Source organism: Talpa occidentalis, unplaced genomic scaffold (assembly GCF_014898055.3).
Source record: "Talpa occidentalis isolate TD23 unplaced genomic scaffold, MPIMG_talOcc4v2.1, whole genome shotgun sequence".
Lineage (NCBI taxonomy): Eukaryota > Metazoa > Chordata > Mammalia > Eulipotyphla > Talpidae > Talpa > Talpa occidentalis.
In genome coordinates, this window is record NW_026555331.1 from 96,774,008 (window position 1) to 96,796,178 (window position 22,171).

Sequence of the window (22,171 nt, forward strand, 5' to 3'; positions counted from 1 at the left end):
CTTTGCATTTTGGACTACTTGCCTGGCTTTCTCAGCATTTTATCCGACAGAGAAGCTACGCTTCTAGTGACTCTTTTCTTGTATAATCCTGAATTCCTTCTTATTATAGCAGGCTTAAGATCTCGAGAGCACTAACTTCCATGAAACAGGAAGCTTCCACTTATGACTCAACCCAAATGCATATAGTAATAAGAATTTATTGGAGGGGAATCCACATTACAATAATATAAGCATACTGTTCAATTGGCAGCCATAAGGGAAAATAATGAATCTCTTGGCAAAGCTTGGGAGACTGGCAATGTAGAGCCAACAGGCCTGGAGAGTTCCTGGCAGTCATCCACCTGCAGGGACTTGAATGCCACTTCTCAGAGTGAGCATCCACAGCAGCTCTTTCCAAAAATTGGAGAAAGCTGTAGGACTATGGGCATTGAATCCATAAGCATCTGAAATTGCCTTACATATGGTGCCCGTACTTATGCTACTTTCCAGATACATAGTATAAGGGCCACCTGCTAATTTTTATTTAGGAGGAGTCTCTAGGCTCAGCCAAGTTTTATCTGTTCTCCCCTTTTGCATGTTTGTTTTATCAGTGTCTTCATAAACAAGTAGCTACTTTTTAATTGATAACTTAAGCCACTCTATTTCATTTGCCATCTGTCAGAATGTCAATGCATGTAACACTTCTCCATGTCTGGTCCTTATTGATAGCCTTAGATAGCTAAAAGCATGTTATTTAACCCTTAGTGTAATCACCAAATTGCTTTTCATTGTGCTATGATAGTAATTTTCACCTACATCTGTTCTATTCTTTCTTGAAACATGCATCACACTTCCTGCTCACCTTTTACTTGAGTGGCACTGTCTTAGGTCAAGTTCCTCAGGTGCAGTCTTTAAGACAAGATAGTGTGTGTATGTGTTGCATTAAGTGATGTATTAAAAACATTCTGTAGGGATACTGGTAACAAGTGAGGAAAACAAAACAAAGAATTAAATAATGTCAAGCAAGATTATTGGCTTAGACAAAAATCCCACAAAGGAGAATTCTGGAGGAAAAGCAATACCTCTAGGTTATCCTAAACTGAGGAAAGGGAGTTGAACTCTTATTTCCACAAGATACAGTCATTAATCAACAACCACTTGAGGATATGTACATGTGAATACCAAACATTTCTGAGTTAGATCAAAGGAGTTCTAGTAGCATAAAAGTGGGCAATTGAAGAAAAGTCATAGGTGCTGGCCAGTGAATGTACATGGAATAGGATTTAGGGAGATGTAAGAGATGGTCTACCTTATATGCTATGTGAATTGTTGGCCAGTGATTTTGAATAATAATATCACTAGAGAATTTTATTTCCATGTGCAATTCTCCAACATTTTCTTCTCCTATCTTGGCAATCTAGAAGTCTAACTGCTGCAGATTGTCCAGTTCAACACAAAATATTGGAGTCTTGTCAGCCTGTCTCCTTGAGTTTTGGAAAAGAGCTTCCTTCTGACCTGTGTTGGATATTTATATTAAGTGAGAGGCAAACTTAGGCTGTGATTATAATTATGGCATATCTTCTTCTACCCAGACAAATATATCTATCATGTATTCATTCTTCATTCAAAAATATTCATTGAGCAAATATGATTTACTCATATTGTGCTGGGGAATATAAAGACAAAGATTTTTTTTCACTCAAAGAGCCAACCCATTGTCACAATCGAGTCCAGTTAGTGCCATAAAAGAGATATGCTGTAAGAGCTTGAGTGCTATATGAACATTGAATAGGAGATGACATGAGACAGCAAGGCAGGGGAGGGCTTTTAAGTGGGACTTTTTGTATGCATTAAGTTATAAATCATGAAGACAGGTCATCTCAGGTAGTGAGAATGTTAGATGCAAAGTTCAGATTCATGAGGATAAACTGATGATACACTAAATTTTACAAAATACAAATTAGCATTTCCGTATTTTGTTTGTTGTAGCTGGGATACCATATTGAACCACAGATTATCTAATTAATAGGAAGTCAATTTAAATGGTGAGCTAGTTCATGACCTAAAAAAAATTATTAACCCCACTGTGTCCTGCTGACCTACTCTGAAAGATGAAGGCACTGATCTGCTTCCTAGGGATGTTGCTTAGTATTTGAAATTGCTGTGAAACTATCAAGCCATTCTAAAACATGAACAACTAGTACAAATTCTTTGGGAGTTATGTGATGAAAGACAACAAGATTTTTAAGTCTGTAGACTGGAATAAGTATAAAGAAGAAAATAATTGTTGGCTCCCTTCCACAAATACTAAAGGAGTTTCTACTGCTGTACCTTTAATTAAAGCAGGCTAAACAAATGATTGATATTGCTTCAACTTTTTCCTTATAGGATAAGTTCTGAGAGCTTATCCAGATCAAAGAATTATAAAAGATAATGTAGATAAAAATTCAGCTAAATTACAACTGGTGCTGTGTGAGTAGTATAATTTATTAGATAAATTTGAAAATATACAATTGTGAAAGCAGAGGTGTGTCTACTTCTCAAGAGGGCATGCCTTGTTACTTTTACCTGCATAAAATATTAGGCTTTTAACAGTCAAGTGATAGATTCAGTAATAGGGAAGTGAGAGTGACAGGACAGTAATGAAATCAACAGCTAATATAATCCCTAATAATTGCTGAAGGCTTACTATGTGCCTGACATTACACTATGTGAGTTGTTTGACTTGCATCATTCATCTCATCTAATACCTCCCCCAAACTTGTGTATACATACACATATCATATATGTGTATCATACATGTACATATGTATAGTGTATATTAATCGACACACTGATAGATGATTTAATGTGTCTGTATATTTTCCCACTAGAGACTGAGTCCTTCCATTTTTTCTATTTATAACAGTGTTGCCTGGATCAATAGTACTTTTTCATTGTGATGTCTGAGGTGAACTGACTTTTCCAGCCCTTTCTAAAAGCAACCTAAATCTTGGTTTTATGATATATTTTGATATTCATATCTAGTATGCAGTGGAAGTGGTCAGGAAGAAAAGAGAAGTGCTGAGACATGGAAGCAGTTGAACCTGGTGACTAAGTGTATGGACTCTGGAATATAAGCTTTGGAGTTCAAATTCCGGCTTTACTACTTATTGCCTGTGTACCATTGGGCAAGTTACTTAACTCTTCGGTACATAGGTTCCTTTATCTGCAAAATGGGAATAATAATATTTCATAGAACTTTTTAAAAACATGAATTTCTACTGCAAAACACAAAGCACATAGAATAGTGACTTTCACATAGGAGTTATTCAAATTATGTTGCAAGATATTTCAATATAGATGGCAAGACGCTAAATGTTATGGCTCTGCATGGGAGTAGAAACCAAGGGGGCAATGAGGATTGACAGCCTCTCAAGTAGAGGCTTTCACAATGGTTTAGTGAAAGAGGGACAAGAAAGAAGTGAAAGTGCATAAAGGCAAATTAAACAGAGGTAAGATGCAAATGTCAAATAACGATATGTAAAAGAACACAATTTAACAATACAGAAATTGAGTGAGAAGAAAACCTATAAACTTTCCTTTCTGGCTGATTGTAGAAGCAGTGAAGGCAAGAGCTTCTTAGGGGAAGTTATAATAGACACATAGACATCTGGGAGAGCTTAGAGGAAGTGGAGGAAACTGTGAGTAATAGACAAGATTAAACACAAACTTGCCCTCAGAGGATTGGCGAGAGAGGTCAAAAAGAGTATAATGGAAATGAAGGGGATGTGAGTGTCAAAAAAGAATTTTATAAGAGAATATAAGGATAATAAATTTGTGCTGAGAAAGTGGGTGGGCGAAATAGGAATGAGGAAGTCCTGGGGCAAAAAAAAAAGAAGTAGGATGTTATATGAGGCAGAAAGAATCAACAGGCTATTTTCCATGCACCATGAGATTTAAAGATAAAGCAGGCACAGGCCCAGGGTTGAAAACTGAGGGCAGTCAGGTGATAAACATATAGTCATATAATTGTGCAGAAAAAGGGTTAGTAAGTTATTTCCATCACTAATTTTCAGGGAACTACAAGTCAAAACTACAATGAGATCTCACTTTGCACCAGGTTAAAATGGCTATTACCAAAAGACAAGAAATAACAACTGTTGGCAATGATGTAGAGAAAAGGGAAGCTTTGTGCACTGTTGGTGGCAATGTAAATTGATGTAGCCACTATGGAAAACAATATGGTGGCTCCTCAAAAATTAAAAAAAATAGAACAACCATATGATCCAATAATTTTACTTCTCAGTATATATCCAAAGAAAACAAAAACACTAACTAGAAAATATATATGCACCCGTGTACACTGCAGCATTATTTACAATTTGGAAACAACTTGTGTTCATAAATAGATGAAAGAAATATTATTTAGCAATAAAAAAATGAAATATTTTCCTTTGTGAAAAAATGGAGAGACTTTAAAGTATTCTACTAAGTGGAGTAAATCAAATGGAGTAAGACAAATATTATATGATCCCAAGCACATGCAGAATCTAAAAATATTGCACTCATGGAAAAAGAACACATCGGTAGATTCCATAAGTGGCAGGTGGGTGGTACATAAAATGAAGAAGGGGGTCAAGAGGTACAAACTTCCAGTTATGAAATACATGAACTCTGAGGATATCGTGTACAACTCTACTTGATGATACTGCATTTTATATTTAAAAGTTGCTAAAGTGGGCCTCCCCGGGGGCGCAGCGGTTGAGCGCTGGGTTGCGAAGCTGCCCGCGGCCTCTGTGGCGCCGGTTCGATCCCCGGCTGCTCCCTGGCCACCGGAGGAGGGTCCCACATGGCGCGCAGACCTCTCCTGCCGCCCGCTGCTCCCCTCAGCAGTGTACTTCGGTCATTCTGCCTGCTCTGCTCCCCACTCTGGCTCTGGTGAATTCTTTCACCCTCCTGCGCTTCTGACTGTACCCAGTGCATGTATAAACAAAACAAACAAACAAATAAATAAATAAATAAAATGCCTCTATTAAAAAAAAAATCTTTAAAAAAAAATAAATAAAAGTTGCTAAAGAATAGGCCTTTGAATCATTAAGTTGTACACCTGAAACAAATATAATGCCATAAGTCAATTATATCTCAATAAAAAATACATAAATAACATTCATTTCATTAGTATCTCAGCTTGATGCAGAAAATCCATACTCAAAGTATGACACACACTCAGAGTTAAGGCTTGATCCTGGCTACACATGAGTGTTTAGGATGTAGAACTCCTTTTCACACCTATGAGTAGGTGTAAATTTGGGTAAGAATGTACTGTTCACAATTTATTGAGCCAACTGTGTTCTAGTATGACCAATTTATTAATTTTAGGAATTTTGACAAAGGTGTAATTTTAAAGCAATCTAGTTAAGGAATTGAAAATAGCTTTACAGACTTCTAAACAACTGTCAGTTATATTTGAATAGCTCAGTCAGATTTTAACAATGATTCTGACCTGCTGGAGAAACCTTTGATCCCAGAGTGTTTGTAGTGAAGCAGAAAATTGAATAGGTATGAATGGAGAAGTTTGTTCCAGGAATTTATGACATGAGACACTCTAAATAATTGAACTTTTTGTTTTTAGAGCACTTACATATGTTAATCTGTTAAATATATTTTCCCAAAGGAAATATTTTTCTACAAGGAGGAAATAAATATTAATATATTTTAATTCTAGTAGTCTCGTTTTTTTCTCATAAAATATTACCTTTTTTCGATAAACATTCAAATCTATAGAGACATGAACTTTCAGAAGTAAAGGGGTTTTTTTATATGATTTATGTTGAGCTGAGTGAAAATCTCAACTCTAGGTGGCAGTTTACTCCATCACTTACCTTCGTTTAACAAGCCGTAGATTCATTCACAGTTTTTCCATGAATGCATAATTTTGTGCAAAAATTAGTCTCTGGCTCTCAATATCTGTTAAAAATAGATCTGATTTTAGGAATAAAATCATGGCTAGAGATGCAGGTTTTTCATGTATCTTGTCAGCTTTGGTTTCATTAACTTGATGGAATGAAGCAAAAAAAAAAAAAAGATAAATGTTTTAACCATTTTGAAGGAACATAATCCTCAAATTATGACAATAGTTCTATGTCAAGCCTGTCTTTCTATCATACAGAACAGAGTTTACTCTGAATATTTTTCTTATAAATACACTAATTTTCAGAAATATTAAAGATGTCCAAGACTGGATTTTCTGAGATTGTTGAATGGTATGACTGAAGGGAAAATGCCTTGTAAAAAAGGAAAATGACTCATATCTGTGTTTCTTTGTGCCTCATTGATGGAAATAGCCAAACTTAAAGTTTAGTTAGGTTGTCAAAAACCAAAGTACTCAGACTGCATGATAAAAAAAAATAATGCTTCCATCGCACCTAAAAACCACATCTGTATGAGATATTTTGCTTTGTTTTCTATTTTTAAAGACCTTATAAAGGGCTGTGTAGGATAACTTCAGGCACTTGCCACCTAAGCAACTTGCTATACTTCACTGTTGTTTCATTTTTTAGTAGTAGCAGGGGGAAAATGGGTAAGAATTTAAACTTTCTCCTGAGATTCTTTCTTTGAAAAAAATGGGGTTAATAACAGTACTTCTCTTTGTTGTTGTGAGCCTGAAATAAGATTATGTTTATACACAATAAAGGGCAGCAGCCAACGCATATTAGGTTTTCTTACTATTCCTATTTTCTTATTTAAAAAGGATATCAACGAGAGTCTCAAGAAGATTGATCCATGTGACGAACTCATAAAAAACTTTCATTTAGGAGTTGCACACTCTTGGTTCCCCTGGGTCCACTCTGGTCTCCATACTCTCCTTTGTGTAAAAGGAATAAAGGAAAAAGCCATATGGTATGGGCATCGGGGGTGAAGATATTAGTCACTGAAGTGAGAAAATGAACAATTTCTACGATGTGTCTAATTGCTTATAAAAATGAATATAAAATTATTTTTGGCAAAACTTGGAATGGTTTCTGTACTTCTCCTGAGGGGGGTGTGTTTATGAGTGCAGAGATAGAGATATGCATTGTAATATCATCACCATCTGCACTCTCATCTTATTGAATGACATTTTTCAGTTTATGTAGAAATCAATGGTATCAACTCTTAATAGAATGCTATTTCTTATTTCACTCAAGTTCCATTACTAAGTGATTCACATAAATGTCTAAATAAAACATCTTCTATCTTACACCAAATTAATCCCCAAAGGCAAAGCGCTCTAACTGGCATGTCATAGAGGGAACAGGTATTAGGTATGCTGACGTACTGCTCTTCAGAGGTCTCAAGGCTTTGAGCTGGGACCTGGAGCAGCTGTGTTTGGGGCCAGTTGACTTCAGCAGTAACCAACCTTTTCGTATTATAACCCAGGTTGCTATACATTTATTATTACTTCCATGTATAAGCTCATCTAGACAATGTTGGAAAGAACTATTCTAGAGTCATCATCAAGCAGTCTCATTACAAAGGGCTGAATATGTTCCATAATTGTAAGATCGCTCAGTAATCTCAAAGAAATCACAATTTAAAAGCTTTTGATGATTCCCCATTGCTTATTTAATAAAACCCAGAGTTTCATAGTGGTAATTGAGCCCATATATTATCTGGCTCCAGGTTGCCCTTCCTGTTCCATTTTCCACCAATATCCTTCCATGTGCCACATTGTAATGCACCTTCTCCACCTCATTTCCATATACCCAAATTCTACATGATTCAGATACAACCTTTGTAGCTCTCTTGTTTTCCTTGAACAGAAATTAATCCTTTCCTTATTTAAGTGACTTCAATCATTTTTTTTTTTTCTTTTTGGTCATTCCATGTCCTATATGGATCTTATATCCTGGTGTTAACTAGGATTAAGTTCAGCTCCATATAATAGAAAATTCCCAAATTTTACCCAGAAAATAAGAGCTTAAATAAATTATTTTGTTTTCTCATTCACATAAAGTCCAGAAGAAGTTACTAAGAGCTGTTTCAGTGGTCCACAGCACCACCAACCTAGATTCTTCTTCTGTTGTTGCTGGCTTTCTTGACACATGGCTCCAACACCATGGTCCAAGATGGCTGCTCAATCTGGGAACATTGTATCAGCAACATAATCAGCTGAAGGAAGAAGGAAGAATTGCTTTACTTTTGTACTTTAAGAACTCTTTCTGAAAGTTGCATATAGCACCTCTACTTATATTCGATTAGCCAGGATTAAATCACATGTTCACATTTACCAACAAGGTCAGCTGAAAATGTAATTTTCCCCATGTGACCTCTAGAGGAGAAAGTGAGGATGATATTGGAGACAGTTGTCAATTAATCAATTAATTTCTGTTCCATTCACCAATGAGAAATATAAACTTTTTGAAAGATTCATATTTCATTTAATTTAGTAATTCTGGAATTGAGAGTCATATATATTAATATAGAATGAATGAATATACACATAAGAGTACAGCATGCAAATAATAATTGTTTACTCTTTTACTAACCCCCTTAAAATCAAATGACATTGAGTATTGAGCTTGAATATATTTAGAGTCAACATTTTATTATGCTCACTTGATTACAGGCCATAGAGAAAGAGAGTGATATTTAAGTATAGGAAAGCAAAATAAAAAGAGATCACTCCAACTGTTTTGGAAATAAGAATCTGGAAATCATGTGTATTAGACCTACCTTCACACCAAATTGTAATTTCTTTTCAAAAGCTTATTGTCATTGCCCGACTCTAATTACCTACATGGACCAACATTCTAAACTTATAAATCTGACCCTTCCTGATTATTGGAAACATTGGAACTGTCAATTATAAATTAATTGCACTCACCTTTCTGTTCCTCTCTCTTTGAGGTCAGTGACACTGATAGTTATTTGGATTTGAATAAGCTTTGTAAAATACACCCACCCAAGCCTTACCCCCACCAATGAAAGATGCTGGCTCTGGAGATAAAACCCCTTAAAAGTCCCATATTCACTATAATGTATAATTTAATTCATCCAGCTCTATTTCTAAATTGTGATTTAGGAAGAAGACTATTAAATTTCACACTCTAGTTCTCTTTGAATCATTATTTGGTCCTCTAAAACTTGCTACCACATTTCACATGACGGTTCAATGCACATCCTCACTTATAGACAAATACACTATTGTGAATAGAGTGTTTCATTTGGGCAAGAACAAGATGAAGAGGGGAATCGGAAATAAACATCCATGGGAACTTAAAAATAAGTTGTACCCCTTTCTTTTATACTCTCTCACAAATGACTGCAAACTCTTAATTGCTCTAATTTTCTCTTATGTGCCTACCATATAGCTGTCTTTGCTATTAAACCTTAAGATATTTTAAGTTCAGAAACATATTCTTCATAACTGACAGGAAGATTTAAAATATAATCCATCCATTTAATCAACAAATATTAATTGAGTGACTATAGTATGTAAGGTACTAACATCAACACCTGATGTGTGCACAGAGATGAATTCCATATCAGGTTGGCTCTCACAAATATGACAAGTCAACCACACAAAATAAGTATCACACAAAGAGTATTGGTTAACATTAGAGCTACATGTGAGAAATAGAGAAACTCAAAATCTCAATAATGTAAAGTTATTTCTCTTTCATTTTAAGAACTTTAGAGGAGGTCAGTCCCATTGATAAACCATGGTGGCAACATGGCAGCAATGTGTCCGGCTTTCATTTCCAAGACTCCTTCTACAATAGTTTCCTAGGGCTGCTGAAACAAATTGACTCAGAATTGATGGTTGAAAACAGACAAGTGTCCAGAACTATGTCCAGAACTAGAATGAACTTCTGTCTTAAAAACAAATAATCAAAACCCAGAAATTTCTTTTCTCACAGTTTTAGAGGCTAGAAATCTGAAATAAAGACATATAAATCTTGATTTACATAAACTAGAGAATCCTTCTTGCATCTTCTAACTTCTGATGGCTCTATCTGCTCCATGACTTGGGGCTGTATAAGGCTTAACTCTGCTGTGTGTTCTCATTGCTGTCTCCCCAGTCTGCTACCTTGCATCTGCTACATGTGTCTGTGTCTCGAATGTCCCTCTGTGTTTCTCTATAAGAACACTTGTCATTGGGTTCAGGGTCCACCCTAAATCCAGGATGATCTCATCTCAGGATCCTTCACTCAAAGACCCATCTTCCAAATAAGCTTCCAAATAAGCATCCAAATAATAAAGTGACATTTACAGTTCCCAGGAAGACATGTATTTTGAAGAGTCATAATTTAACCCACTGTACACTCTTACTTTAATAATGCTTCCCAAAAATTGTGACCATCAATTCCATTTTATCCCATTAAATATTATTTTGTGTTCATATCTAGCTCTGTGAGCAGCCAAGAAATGTAGTCTTTATTCTGGGCAATCACATATTCATTTAAAATTTAATATTTTCAAGTACAAAATGACAGTGTTTTACTAAAAAATTATTTAGAGATGTTATGGATTATTACAACCTACTTGCCCATTTGGGCCAATGTTATCTTGATAAATTAGACTTGAGTACATTATAACAAAATTAATAAGCTCCTTGTGAAGTATGAACTATAAAAGCCCTGTGGGAATTTGTTACACAGCAAATTCCATAATTGCCACATTTTTTTCAGGAGTTTGTGAGGCTTAGTGACATTAGTAACAAAGCCTCTTCAACTCTTCCTGCAGTTGCTTTCTATGCCTCAATATGAATTCCTTATAAACTATGAGGATCACAAACTTGTTTTTTATTGAAAAAGGAAATCATTTGCTATTTGATAAGAAAAATGTTTACCTCACAAACCTATAAACAGTGGGCAGTAAACTGTACCTTTTTGAAAAGCAGCATTTGACTATATAGTCGGTTGAATCAGACAGAGCCATTGCTATAGAGCTGAGAAAAGTAGATAAATCCTTAGGATTATGAGGGAAATACAGTACATGAAGAGACATTTCTGGGACTCAGAAAACAGTTCAAAGTTTTAGGCAGTACATCTTGGTTTATAAATATGAGGGGAAAAAAGTCCCCAAAATATAAGTGAAGATCAAAACATCACAAACCTACAGACTAAAACACATTGCTCTTGTCATCTTGGAACTTCCTCTGTAAAAATTTCAGTCAAACTTAGGTCTTCTCACAAAAGTTATGGGAGGGGTTTGTTTTACTGTTTTGTTTTGTCTGTCCTTGTGACGATAATAATACATTTATAGCCAATAATACATTTACAGTAGACTATCAAATACAAAATTATCTTGATCGTCCTAGTTGCTTTTCTTCACATGACCCCCTTTACTTAACTAGAATTTATTTTTTATTACCCAACTAAAGTTCTGTATGTACCCCAAGTAGAATGCCTTATGTTAAAGAAGAATCTTATATTTGCTACATGTTGCACAGATTCAACTGGTTTTAGGTAATCTACATTCTCGTATGAGGAAGTGATAGGAGAAATAGAAATCTCTTTCTCAAGGAATATAAAACATAATTTATTTAAAAAATCACTGACTCAAAGTTACTAATCAAGTTTGGATTCCTAAACCCATTTTACTGTTCTTGACTGTACATTGCCTGTCAGGGCAGACTGGTTTATGAAGGCAGAATGAACATTTTCCTTCTTGTTCAAAGTATCCATCTGAAGAATCTTAGCCCACAGAGAGAGAAAAGCTCCAAGCTATAAAACAACTACTCCCTGTCTGTATTATATGCTTAGTTTATTCCAGATTTATTACATGTGCTACCATTTAGGAAATCCAGGTGCTATTTATGGCTATGTTTTGTAAGGAATTTTCCATTTAGCAGTCAGTGTTCTATACACACAGGCAATTCTTAATTTTTAAAAACCTATTTAACTTTCACTATCACTAAACTTTAATACTATAGTATTAGTGAGACTTATGGAAACTGCAAATAGGAAAAAAAGGAAGTCTAGATTTCATTCCCTTGTTTCCTTGGAAACAAGCAAAATTTCAAATAAAAAGCTTTCTGATTTCTTTTTGGTATTTTTCCTTTCCTTATCTCCTCTTGGTCCAGTCAATTTCAGTTTCATCTTCCTGCCTTAAGTGCCCTTTGTAGAACCTCCCTGAGGCTCATCCTACTCTCCAGTGTGCACAGCCCTCCCCCCAAGTCCACACTTTAATTTCTTTCCCCACAAGTTTTCTTTAGATTTTATAAGAAAGCAACTGATTGAGTTAGTTCAAATTTTTGTGTCAGTTAACAATAGTTTCTTTAGTCTTACTCATATTATTAAAGGATGATGTTGTCCAATAGTAGTTCACCACAAAAATTGCATTCAAGCAACAATGTGAAATGAAATATGCAGTTGCTACCTTAAGTCATCTAGGGGACCTTTTAAAATTCCAGATGCTCAAGCCAAAGCTGACACTTATTAAATTAGAATATATTGGAGTAGAATCTCTTTTTTCTTTCCTTTTGGGGTAGAAGCTGGCCTCAAGTTGCTTTCAAAGCTAACCTGGTGATTAAGGTGGCTATTGTTGAGGATATTCTGGACTAGTTTTTCTTGACTTTGACTTAGAACACTTGGGTAGATTTTAATTTAAATAACAATGCCCCAGAAGTTCCTATTATAAAAATTGATTTAGGCTAGCTACTAGGTAAAGATATTTGTTCAAATTTTCCCTAGAGATTATAATGTATGCATAAGCTGGAGAAACTTTGGCAAATACTTTTGAATTCAGTACTCTATCACTTCCTTTCTCCATGATATTCCTGGTCAGCTGGTAATAGGCTTCTGTCTCCTGTTCAAGACCTACTTCCGAAACTGTACCCAGAGCCTTATATTTGGATCCTTGTTTTTGTTTCTTTCTCTAGCTCCTGACTTAATACCCATATGGTGTTCTATTGGTCTGTTGTCCCCTATCTTGTTAGTTTCCTTCTTGGGCACAAGAATTGACTCTCAAGATATCCTGCTGACAGGTCTTCTGCCTGAAATAGTGGTCTGCCTGCTGGGATTCCCAGATGTTATGCTTCTCTGAGTTCTATATCATCACGTTGTTTGCCCCAAGATGCTTTCCTCACATCACGAAAAATTCTCCCTCGCTGTGGTTTGCCTCTATTACAACCTAGTGCCTCTATCCACTCCAGGTGCCACAGACTGCACATACCCTATCACAGCTTTAGATCCAGGTTAAATATTCTCCTAGTCTGCACAACTTTGTTGCAGACAGCAGATCTCATCAAAAGACTGTCTTTATGAGTGACACATTTTATTGTCAATCCTCCTTCCTGGGAGCCCACATTAAAGTAAATTTCCTCACACTGTTGCTGACCTATATTGTATATATCTACTTTTATGCAATGATCCTGTATTTCTCAAATCTGCTCTTTAATGAACTGTATCTCAAGTACCACTATCACCATCTACACATCATCCCAAGCTAGGCGAATTTGGAATGCCCTTGCCTGCCTTGTCCTCCACCTCCAAGTGGTCATTGCACATTCTTTTTTAATTCTACCAACTTTCTCCACATTGTGTCATTTCTCCACTTGTCTTTCTAAAATAAATGACAACATCATTCATTTGCTTAAAATTTTCTTATTCCCCTCTGCAGACAAAAGGGAGTTCTAATTCTTAAGTGTGGCACCTACAGTAAAATGAGTAATATATATTATTATCAGGACTGTGTTAAGAACCTCCTATTTTTCAGTCTGTCCTTGCTCCTTGTGTGCAATACCATTTCATACACTTCTGCCCTTTGCCTTCCTTCCAATCATCTCGAATAGGCACTGTGTCCTCATGTATGTTTGCCATATTTGTTGTTACTTCTGCCTATAGTACCTAATGAATTGCCTTAATTTTTATGTCTGTCTACCAGTTATTATACAAGTAGAAATTTTTACTTCATTTCTGTTTTCCTGTCTCTGGCACATGATCGATACTCAACAAATGTTAGAGCTATTGCATGAGATGCTGGTCACAGTTTCAATTATACAAAAATGTGAATTGTATTATTTTACCCACATAAGTTAATTGTTGTATGCATTCTGAGACCATTTAACAGGAAATTTGTGAAGAATTTAATCCCACATTTTTTTTCCTCCTGTTTTTTGTCACAAGCATCTTTGCCTAATCATCTAGTGCTGTTAGTTGCCATAAGGAAGATATGAGAGAAACAAAAATAAAGGACTAATACTGATTTCTGAAATTTTATGGCATAACCCATAATAGGTCTATGCAGTTTGATTTGTAAGAGCTGATCAATTTGAAGGAGAAAAATATTATAGGTCCCTAAAAGTCAGAGCTTGGAGAACTGAATAAAGTTTTCGGAAGAGTCTTTCAAATTTTTTTGCATAGTTACTAACAGAAATAAATACATTTCACATCTTGAGGAAGTATACAACTGACAAGTGAATAATACTTATAAAATAATACTAGCCTTATTACATAAAGAACAGTGTTATCTTCTATTCTGTTTGATTCTATTTAATTTTAACAAAAATAAATGATATTATGACCTATTAGTGAGTCACAGTTAATGGTTTGAAAAATATATGACTTGCTTTCTACAAATCATAAAACAGCAAGTATCTACTATTTAATGTCAGAACATCTATCTATGAAAACTAAAATTTCAACTAGCTGTCAAGAAGATGAGAGGGATATGACTGAGATTTAGATTCTGCCTTAGCTAGAAAACCCAAATAGGTTATGGAGGAATTCAAGGGAAATAGCAAAGTAGAACACAGACCACTTGGAGAAGCTTTGCAAGAACCCTGGAACTATACGACTTTCCTCTGCATCTGGGTGAATCAATCTTGTCCAAAGCTTTCAGGTCCCATCAGGAACTCACTGTTACTCCTCCCTTCCTGTTGTTTTTATGGGAGAACTTGATCCTAGTGTCCCTCGCGCCATGTTGATCACTGTCTTTTGAGTCTGCAAGGCGTGACTGCAATGCTCTGAAATTATAACTAGTGACCCTAGAAACTTTGTATGTGGCATAGCCCTGCTGACACCTTGATTTCAGACTTGCAGCCTTCAAAACTTCCTATTTGTCTTCACTAACTGAAATCCAAAATAGACGCCTGCTTTTATCCCTGCTGCTATACAAAATTGATGTCTAAGGCTGGAGGAGGTGTTTGAGCACAGCCTGAAGGCACACTTATGGAGGCCCACATATTCCTGGACAGGGGAAAATAGCTGAGTGTCCTTGAGCTTTCAAGAGGTATATGGAAGTGCTGAGAGGCTCAGGGTACAGAAATAGGCCTCGAAGTGGAATGAGAAAACCTCCAAGTCTATGAGATCTTGTGACTAGGCACAGTAAGAGACATGACAGGAAACAGCAGTAGATGCCAGCTCATGATAACCCAAGGCCTACAAGGGGAGCTAAGCCATAGTAAATACCAAATTACAATGCCTGAAGACCAGATGGGACACAAGGTAGTTAACCAGAGCACAACTTTTAGACAAGATAATCCCTCTCCTCACCCTCAATACACTTATACTCCAGGGTGGTACACAAGTCCCCAGGAAACTTAGGCGAGAACAGTAAAGACCTAAGAGGAGGATGTCAGAGAGGGAGGAGGGGCCAGAGGAGGAGGAAGAGAAAAATGAAAACTTCTTTCACTACCTGGAAGACATTAATTTTTAAAGAAGAGTTTAAAATATTGAAACAGCAAGTGTAGGAGATGTCCACATCATTTTAACATGTTTGAGTAATGACTGCAAAATTTAAACCTACTAAACGCAACTGCCAGAATGATATATTGTCTAATGGCTGGTGTCTTGCAGCATCCATTCCTGTCACCGGCAGAGGTTTTCTGATGGATACATAGAAAGATGAAATTTTTAACTTTTCTGCTATCTGCTTCAACCAAGGTCAGTCAGAGGGAGAAGTTGCATCAGCCACTGAGTGTGCTCTTCTGAGGTAGCTGGGGGCATTGCGGCAGATGCTACTGATTGGCTACCCAATTTCAGTTGGTCTCTAAACATCATTTGAGAATCTTTTTTAAAATGTCATGTACTTGTATACATTCTCTCCAAAACTTTTGCAATCTGCCAGTACATAAAGATGTACTTAATCAAGAATACAGCCAGGCTCAGAGGGACATCTGAAAGGAAGAGTTTGACCAATACCTCAGGGCAGAGCAATGGTTAAAGCAGGCAGAACACTTGCAGAACCCCTGGTTGTTAGGACTGCTTAATATGGAGAAACTGGGGTCCAATATCAGGTAGTCAAGGAGAGGGTCCCTGAGCCAGCTGAAAAAGCCAGGTGAATTCCAGTGGAATAGGAGATAGGCAGTGTGCAGAAGCTAGTCTGGTCAGCTGGAGTTAAGTAACTGACCTCATAATGTGGGTTTTGCTGACAATCACCAGCCCTACCTGCTTTTAAAGGCACACTGTATCTATCTGGACAGGACTTTGATGGAGTTCTCTTAAATCACTACTCTCCATTCTTAACTCTTTCTTAGATGGTTCCTTCTCACTTGCTCTCTATTTCCTTCCAACTTCAAGTTTATCTACATTCTTTGAATGCCTTCACTTTTATCCATTTCTGCATATTACACTCGCTTCTATACACACTACGTACCTCACAGTGAATGGGAAATCTTCTCTCACTAGCATCTTTATAGTTTTTAGGTCAAATCCTGCTTGCAAATTCTCATCTCTGTATAACTTGTACAATTTGTACTTTTCCTCCTCTTATATCCAGGCTGCAAAACACAGCTATAAAAACACAGCCTATTTGTACAGAATAGAGCCATTCCAAACATCAACTACCCAATTTCAGTTGGTCCATTAATATAATTTTTAAAAAATGTATGTACTTATGTACAGTCTCCCCAAAGCTTTAGTCATCTATCAGTCCTTTTGTTTGTATTAATATAAATAATAACTAATATTCATGAGCGCTCGTGGTGTTTTATAAGCATTATCTCATTTAATCCTCTGAACTACCTCATGACTGATACTATTATTGTCTCACCTTAACACCTTATCTTACAGGTGTAGAAATCTAGGTTTGGAAACATTAAGTCATTTGCTTCTGGTCAGTTAGTACAGGGAGGAGTCGGATTGCAAAGGACCCCCTCTCTAATTCCAAAACATCACATTTTAACCCCTAGGTGGCTCAGCAAACTTCTCAACAGGCTATTTTAAACTTCTCAATTGTTTCCAGCAGTTATCCTCACTTTCTATATCCCTGAAAGAGTAGATAACTGAACCCCTGCCTCTTAGACCTACCACAATTTACCCCTCACCATTTATCTGAGAATTATCACATTCAAATCCATCTTTCTTCTAGGTCTTTATCATTTATTACTTCTGCACTTTTGACCTCAGTCTACTAACTTTTTCCTCATAGGATATAAATATGGTAAAACACTGTGTATCTTAAGGGGAAAAAATGAACACGTTAACTTGTGTGTTGATCTGGTATTATCTTGTTTGGAATTCTTTGACATCTTTGACCAGGACATCTGGTTTATTTTCCAAACTGAAGTGGTTGTTATTATTTCTTTCAATAAATTTTCTATGCCTTTCTCTTTTTCTTCTTCTGGGACCCACTTGATATGATGTTATTTCACTTTATGTTACCCCAAAGAGCTCTTGTATAGCTTTCATATTTTTCAATTTTTTTTCTCCTTGCTATTCCATTTGTATGTTCACCACTGTTATTTCAAAGCTCACTGTCTTTCCATTATTTGTGTTTGTCTACCGCTAAAGCCCTCTATTGTATTTTAAAATGCAGTTATAGTGTTTTTAAGATCCATTAGCTCTACTTGTAACAGTGTCATATTTCTGATGTTTATTGTGTTTCTGTTTTTGATCATTCCTTGTTTTTCTTAATTTGGCAAGTATGGTTATAAATGTTACCTTGAACTTGACATCAGGCATATTCTGCAAACTGTTCTGCTGGATTAAGACTGGGGGCTTCTGCTTCTGCAAACAGTTCTGCTTCTCTGGGGGCTTCTGCTCTTTCTTTTGTGATCTATTATTCTGCCTCTTCATTTTTAGTTTTATGGGTTGACATAGGAGTTTTTCTTTTCTTATATTGATCGAGTGGCTTTATAGCCTATTTACAAGGAGTTGGGTATAATTATATGTTTTTTACTCAAGATCTTATATGCCTATTAATTCATTCACTGATGCCCTTGTACCTGTTCAGTTGTCTGGGGAATCTGGTTATGGTAAGGGGTAATAGGTAAGAAGGAACTGGGGCAGCGGGGCACCAAAATTTTCCTCCCATCATTACCAAGGGCTCAATCTTCCTACAGTGCTGTGGATACCTGAGTTGTGTGCTAGGGATACCCAGGCATCCCCTCCCCTAATTCAACAACAGCCAAAAGACCTCATACAGTGTAGTGCCAGCCTCAATCTTTAGGCTGTGCTTGAGCAATAGATGTAGTTCTGGATGGGGATTACATTTGAGATAGGATCAGAAGTCAGAAATTGTTCTCTTTGCTTTCTGTGTAGGGATCCTTACCCTGAGGCACTGACTCAGTTTGTTAAGATCTAGGTGCTTCAAACTCTGGTTAAAGCACCTAGTTGTTTCAATTTTGACCCTGGAAAGGAGTAGGGCAGGCTTTTCCTATGTCATAGCTTCAGGCTGCAAATAGTGGCCTCTTCTATGAAGGGTCACAGGTGATCAGAGCTGGGTGCCCTGATTTGGGTTCCAATTGTTCTATAATTTGGTTGCCTCAAGATCAAGCCAGTTATCCCCACTCTGCATCTTCACGCCTGCAGTTCTTCAGTGGTGTGCCCTCTGTCCTGCATGCTGACTCTGTGCAGCACCTTCTCCTTGTAGAATGCTGGCTTTTTTAAGACCCTGACGTGGCATGTGCCCTTGAGTTCACAACGGCAGAGGGGCTCCTTATAGCAGCTGCCTTTCCCTGTGTTGTGGGTTGTCCTGCCTTGGCATCGCTCCAAGCACAGTTCAGTTGCAGGTTTTTCAACTCCCTTTCCATTGTGCTGTTGCTCCTGATGTATGTGATAGTCATCTTTCAGGGGCTCTTGTCCTTATTTACTGTAATTTGGTTGTGAATATGTAAAAAAGGCAAACCCAGCATTTTCATGCTGTTGCCATCTCACCAGACTCCCAACTTACATATTTTGAGTTTGAAAGGTCAAATGAATGAAGCATTAGGTTGAACTCAAATAATCAAAACCCAAATTCTACATTCCATTGTCTCTGCAATGGGAATGCCAATAACTCAGTACTAAAATTTGCAATGATCAAATTCTGAAAGTTTCAGTATTAGAATTCCACGCAGTTCTTCCCACCCCTTCCCATAATACTCACTGATGGGCTTTCTTCCTGCTCTTTGCTCATCCCAACTCCATCTATTTGACCCTCCTGTCACTAACTTTTGGCATGAGCAACTCAGCTATGTTTGTGCCTAGGCTCATTATGTGGCAGCTGTTTTCATTACCATCTCATTATTTCACTGAGAGGGAGATGTTTCCATGGTGATACTGAACTGCATAAGTAGAAATTTTACTACATTGAGTTTTTATCTACTCAATGTACCAGTTAGAGGGGAATTGAGCTAGAACCTTTCCAGTAGGAAAAGGGATTGTAAATCTCCCTTCTGTTTCCTGTTATATGTCTGTGCTTTTCATCAGTGAAAGTATGTTATAATTATGAGTTCTTAACAACAGATGGGAGTGATGAAGAAAACTAGTAGTTGTTTCTTTTCATTCTAATTAACTTGTGCTTTTAATATATCCATGGAAGTTTCTAGAACAGCATTACATATTATACTTCAATATCACCTTTTTTTTTTAAATAATTCCACCAGGAAAAGAGAATTTAGAGTCCCAGGAAAAATTCTGAATGGCAACAAGACCCAATTACTATTGTGATTATTGCCTAAGCTTTGATTGATTTCAAAGCCGTCATTGCCTGGGGAAATAAAGGGCATGTCAGCATTTAAATTACTATTTAATATTTTCTTCATTTGTGAATGAGTGATGTTCACTTTTCATTAATTGCTTTGCAGTTAATCCTATATTTGCAGGAAGATTTTTATTAATACATTTTCCTTTGCAATAAAACTTAAATAATTTGATCTTCTTTGAAAGTAAATCTATCCCAGGCAGCAAATTCTTTATTCACCATTTGCCAGTGGGTTTTCAGCCAAATAAAACCACATTTAGATAACAATTAAGTTCTTAAGCTTTATATTCTTATTTTAATATAGCGGCACTGTGCTAGCTAAAGTCCAAAGGCAATTAAAAAGTTTAGAATAAACAGCATTGACATTGACAAAATTATTAAGGACATTAAACAAATGCACCAATAAGGTAAGTACACTGGAGCATGTGAGATTTAATACAGAACATGATCAAACCAATAATGTCATGGAATTCAATTTAATACAGATTTATCTCTGAACAAATCCCACAGACTTTGATCATGAGAAGAATGATGTTTTCAAATAGTTACTGTGTTCTTAGTGTTACTGCTATTGAAAAATTTCCCTGGCTAATATTAAATAAATGCAACCCAATAGGCTGCACAGTAGGATATAATTTATAACAAAATACTTCTTGAGGAACTATTATGTGTTAGAAACAGTGGGAGAATTTTTTTCCCTTTATATTATCTCATTTACTCCTTATAGTAATGGGAGATGGTTATTATTTCCACTACAGCAATGATGAAATCCTGTCAGTGTTAGAATTGTTGTTCAAATCTGTTGTTCCCAGCAATTCCACTCCTAGGCATCTACCCACAGGACACAAAAACATTAATTCAAAAGGATACCTGCACCCCTATGTTTATTGCACCTGATTTACAATAGGTAAGATTTGGAAACAACCAAAATTCCCCAAAATAGATGACTAGATCAAGAAGATGTGGTATATATGTATGTATGTGTATGTATATGTATATGTGTATATATATATCCCAATATATAGCCTATTTATACGTGTGTGTGTGTGTGTATATATATATATATATATATATATATATATATGGAATAGTATTCAGCAATCAAAAAGATAAGCTGATGCCATTCAGAGCAACATGGATAGGGCTGGAAGGGATTATGCTCAGTGAAATAAGGCAGAAGGAAAAATAAAAATATTGGGTGCCTTTACTTATAGGAGGAATGTAGGTGAACCAAAAAGGACTAAGAAAAAATTATAATAAATTAAAAAACAGAATTAACAGGCAACTATTAATCAGAGACACTCAGCAGGGGAGGGGAGGGAGAGGAATCAAAACAGTGGAGGGAGTGTGTACTTACACAATGGACTATGGTGATGGTGAATGAATGGATGAATTAGTGATGGGAATTTTTCAGGACTATACCTGAAAGGAGAAAGCATACATTGTACAAAAAGGAATAATAATGTAAAATATATCTATAAAAGTAAATTAAATTATAAAAAAAAAATCTGTTGTGATTTATGGTCAACTAACCTTTGACAAAGGAGCAAAGACTATGCATGGGAGCAAAGAAAGTTTGTTCAATAAATGGTGCTGGGAAAACTGGGTAGCTACATGCAAAAGAATGAAGCTTGACCACTACCTGACACCATACACAAAAATCAACTCAAAATGGATTAAAGAACTAGACATAAGACCTGAAACCATAAAATACATAGAAGGAATATAGGTGAAACACTACGTGATATGCACATCAAAGACATCTTTACAGACACATCACCCAAAGCAGTGATAGTGAAGGCAAAGATAAACAGCTGGGACTACATCAAATTAAAGAGCTTCTGCACAGCAAAAGAGACAATAACAAAAACAAAGAGAAACCCCACCGACTGGGAAAACATTTTTGCACCCAACACTAATGATAAAGGACTGATCACAAAAATCTGCAAAGAGCTGATGAGACTCAACAACAACAAAGAAAATAATCCTGTCAAAAAATGGGCAGAAGAGCTAAAAAGAAACTTCTCTGAAGAGGAAATGCAAATGGCCAACAGGCATATGAAAAAATGTTCAACATCACTTGTAATCAGGGAAATGCAAATCAAAACTACCATGAGATACCATCTTACACCAGTGAGAATGGCACATATTAAAAAAGCTAGCAACAACAAATGTTGGTGAGGTTGTGGAGAAAAAGGAACTCTCCTGTACTGTTGGTGGGAGTGCAAACTGGTCCAACCACTATGGAGAGCTGTGTGGAGATTTCTGGACCAGCTAAACATAGAGCTTCCATATGATCCAGCAATTCCACTCCTAG

At 36.4% G+C, this 22,171-nt stretch overlaps 1 long non-coding RNA gene across 1 annotated transcript; it reads right to left on the reverse strand.

The window, feature by feature from the left end:
* Positions 1-6,797: 6,797 nt before the first annotated feature.
* LOC129145238 (uncharacterized) lies at positions 6,798-16,115 on the reverse strand. Its single transcript, XR_008550478.1, has 3 exons — positions 16,092-16,115; positions 8,008-8,112; positions 6,798-6,826 (listed from the first exon to the last, which is right to left on the reverse strand). It is a non-coding gene; the product is annotated as an uncharacterized LOC129145238 (long non-coding RNA).
* Between the last annotated feature and the right edge of the window lie 6,056 nt (positions 16,116-22,171).